Raw genomic sequence first — 4469 nt, 5'->3', positions numbered from 1 at the left:
ATATCTTTCATGTATTTTGCATAGGCTGTAACATGGTTGATCAACTCCGTGAATGGGATGAATACCTCTAGGTTTTTCACCATCTCCATGAACTTTCCAAGTCTAATCACAATAGGTTCTTTTTCAACATCTTTGGCCTTCTCTTCATTTTTCTTCTTCAATGAATCATTGGTAGTTGGTTCCACTACCTTAGGATTTCTTCTCAATGGTTCCATCACATCTCTTTGTTTGACACTTTCCTCAATAATATCCTCTTCAATTGGCACCTTAGGTCCCTCATATCGTGTAACACTCCGCAAGTGAATGGCATTGATGATCTCATGTCTTGTAGGACGATTACCTTGAAAAGGTAATTGTCCTTTTTGTCTTTGGGAACATGAAGAGGCCAATTGGAACAATTGTGTCTCCAACATCTTGGTATGGTAATGGATATTGTTGATGGCAGTGTCTTTGGCTTGGCTATCTCTTTGCATTTGAGCAAAGAAATATTGTTGGCTCTTTTGCATTTGGAGGACCTCTTTTTGAACATCAAAGGCTTGGTCATTGGATTGTTTGTAAGAGGGTTGGTTTTGGTTGAAATAGGGTCTGAGTAGGATTTCTCATTGGAGGTGGGGTGTATGTTGGTTGAGGATTTTGAACATTTTGGCTTTTGTATGAGAATTCTGGGTGAAATTTGGTATTTTAATTGTAATAGTTGGAGTAAGGGGTACCATTCTTATATGATTGGAAAGCATTCACTTGCTCACTTGTGCCCATACACTCTTGTTGATCATGTCCCAAAGTTCCACAATTCTCACACACTCCATTTGGAATGGAAGATGTCGCCACCGTGGCATTGACATGTTGATGTTGCTTGGATGATTGAGAGGCTTCATTCATCTTGGCTATGGCTTTCTCAAATTTAAATTTCATTGTGTCTATATGGGAGCTTAATTGAGCACCCAAATCGGCGCTCAATTGTGTGATGGAGTCAACTTCATGTCTCCCTCCCCTAGTATCTTTTCTTGGCCTACTATATTGAGATTTGTGAACCTCCATCTCCTCTATATTTTCCCAATTTTGGTTGTCATCTACCTCGGTGAATCTTCCATTAGAGCCTATGTTGAGCACATTCCTTGAATCTTCATACAACCCATTCCAAAATTGTTGGACAAGAAACCATTCACTTAGCCCATGATGAGGACAAGAGCGACATATATCTTTAAATCTTTTCCAAGCCTCATATAGAGAATCTGCATCTCTTTGCTTGAACCCGGTGATCTGGGCTCTTAACATGTCGGTCTTCTCCGGAGGGTAGAACTTCTTGTAAAAGGCAAGTGGTAACTTCTTCCATGAATCAATTCCAAGAGTGGCCTTGTCTAGGCTCTTTAACCATTGCTTTGCGACTCCGATCAAGAAAAAAAGGAAACAATACCCATCGAATTTGGTCTTGAGTTACCCCCGTTTGGGAAATAGCATCACAATACAAAAAAAGTCTCCATGTGTAGATGAGGATCCACACTAGGCATCCCTCTAAATTAACTTCTCTCAACTAATTGTATGAATGCGGATTTGGCAATGAAATTACCGGTCAAGTGGGGTGGTGTCGGAGTACCATTTGGTAGGTTCTGCTCGGTTGGAACAGAATGAGATGAAAATTTAGGCATTGTAGGTTGATTTTGTGGTTGGTTTTGAATTGTTTTCTCCTCTCCTTGTCTTACAAAAGGGTTGGTAAACTCAATACTATCCGATTGGATGATACCAATGTCCACAACTTCTCCAATACCCACAATTATTGTCGAAGTCCCTCTAACGGTTCTTCTAATATTGGTCAAAGTTCTTTCAATCTCGGGATCAATAGGCAAGGGTTTGCCTTGTAGTCTCCTAAACATGCAAATCAAACAACTAGAAAATAATTAAAACTACCTTGAGGAGTTTGACTTCCCCAAGGTTAAGAAAGACACAACTAAAAACAAAAAATGATAACAATTCGATTGAACTTCGTCCCCGGCAACGGCGCCATTTTGATGAGGGTCGGAACGTCGTCTCTTCTCCCTATCAAACACTATTTATAATCTCAACAAACTACTCTTAGTAGAGTGGTAAGTAAAGGTCGGATCCCAAGGGACGGATATTGTATTGATTTTTCGGTTGTAGAGAGCTATGTCTTTGGTGTCACAATTTGGGTTTGAAAGTTGTAATCTAAACTACTAGACAAAAGATAAATAAATGAAAGTAAAGCAAAGCAAGTAAATTGGGTTTGTAAACAATTCATTAAACCACTAGGTTGTCATGGGTTCATAAGGGAATCATGGTGAGATCACAAAAACAAGTTTCGTAGATGCAAGCAAATTATTGTTGTAGTGGAATCGAGTTAGTTTATATCTTACAATTCCTAGGAAGTTTTGGGTCTCAGAGCCGAGTCGGTCAAGACTTTACAACCCCTACAAGTCGACTTAATTCTCCTTATTCAACAACACGCATGGTCTAACAAGCCTTGAGTTGGTTTATGTCTTACAAGTCTTATTGAATGGATAAGAGATTCATGCTAGATTGTCAATCAAGCATTTCATCAAGAATAACATGTGCATAAGTTAAAACTACAACCAAGCAAGCAATCATATGAACTTATTAAGTAATGATCTACCCCATGGATTTTAGGCGGAAGAGGTCTTTGTTATAATCCCCCATTAACCCTAGTTAGGAGACTACTCACTCATGATCATGGAAAACATGCTAACAAGGGTGTGAATCACATTAACAAGTCTAAACATGATGGATGAGTAAAACAATAAACAAGGATTAAGCAAAGGGTGGGGATGTGAATCTCAACGCCACTACGAAGACCCAGATACTCCTTGATGCTGGGAATGTCCGCGACGGAGAGGGTGGAGTCGCAGTTGTGGGGGTGTTTCAGCAGGCCAAGGGAAGGGAAAAATTCGTCGGGTTCTATGCTAATGGGGTTGAAGGAAGATGAGGCTTGGCGAGTTTTACCCGTTAAAGAAGGCAATAAAGAAACTTGACTGGTAAAGGAGAGATTTACCTGAGAATAAAGAATCGAAGCTCCGGCAAGGATGGTGTTCCTAGAAAGACGGTGCAGAAGGAAAGGATGAAGAAATAGAGTTTTTGGGGAGGTGGAAGGGTTTAAGTTTGTGAATAATTGAGGAGAGAGAAGGGAAGTGGAAGGGTTTAAATGGGAGAAGTGGAGAGTAAATAGGGGGTTAGTTGGGGTATTGAGGAGTGTGTGGAAAGCCATGCAGAAAGCGGCATACGATTTGTCAAGTAATATCCCGCTCGTTATTTTGAGACGTCTCTCGCAAGAAATTAGGGGCAAACTGTTTGGGCTAAATTATGCATATTGGAATCAAAGGACTAATTAGATCAGAGAGGGAATTGGGCTCGTAGAGTGGCAGTTAGACAAGGAAGGAGGGAGCCGTGGATTACTGATGGTGAGCTACGGAAAGCAGAAGACAGGCCTGCCGAAGGGATCTTAGCTGACTTAGGAGGCAAGCTAACTTAACCCTAATAGGGTTTAGCTCTATATAAGACGAGGAGGATAAACACTAGGGGACATATACATACACATACACGTACACATACGCACGTAACCCTAAATATTGTACTAGCAATAGTCGAGTCAGTCATCATTGTAGCTGTCCCCCATCTTACAGATAAGCTAGTGCAGTACTTGGAAGGGTACCGTCCCCTTCCTGCGGTCGTTTCCCACATTGGGTTTTCCGCGTCACCAAATCTCACGTGTCAAATTTCTTATTTTGCATATCTCGTTATTTGTTGGAATATGTGCCCTCCGACAATAATGCGATCACAACTGTCGATCATGATGATCACATGTTTAAATGTCATTTTAAGAATACATGTGGGATGTAATATTTTACAGTTAACTGGTCCACACATATCGGTAATGATTGGCTGACTAGAGTTTGACATTACTGCCGTGCGACGGTGGTGATCAGTTGATCCCCTTAGGTCATACTTATAGGGAAATACTCTTAATTGATTATTTAATTAATCGTATGCCGATACGAGTTAATTAAATTGCTTAAAATTGACGGATGATTTTGTGAGTAAAGTTAACGTGTCTTATTGTAATTTGATTAAATGAAATACGGTCTAAGTAATCGAATCGCTTTATTACTTAAATAAAATTATATTTTACGAAACAATTAAAATAGAATGAATAATTATTATAAATACAAGAAGTTGTAGTTTATAATTATATGACCCATTTTGGTACAAGTAATTATGAATTACTAATTATTTTTGTATGTGACATATTTAATTATATGATGATTTTTAATATGTTAAAAATACATTATAATGTAACATGTCAATTAACATGTCACATATGTCACAATTGACTAATGACAAAAATAAAATGGACCACCATGTTATATGGGTGACCGAAATTAGAGGGGTTTTAGGGTTGTTTTGTTTGAATTATTTTATTCTACAAACACAATCATAACCCT

General features: G+C 39.0%; 1 pseudogene; it reads left to right on the top strand.

The window, feature by feature from the left end:
• Window positions 1–1168: 1168 nt before the first annotated feature.
• On the top strand, window positions 1169–1267 carry LOC141636726 (small nucleolar RNA R71; annotated as a pseudogene).
• The last annotated feature ends 3202 nt before the right edge of the window (window positions 1268–4469 follow it).

This window comes from Silene latifolia, chromosome Y, assembly GCF_048544455.1.
Source record: "Silene latifolia isolate original U9 population chromosome Y, ASM4854445v1, whole genome shotgun sequence".
NCBI classification, from domain to species: domain Eukaryota; kingdom Viridiplantae; phylum Streptophyta; class Magnoliopsida; order Caryophyllales; family Caryophyllaceae; genus Silene; species Silene latifolia.
This window is presented reverse-complemented; position numbering and strand designations above follow the sequence as displayed.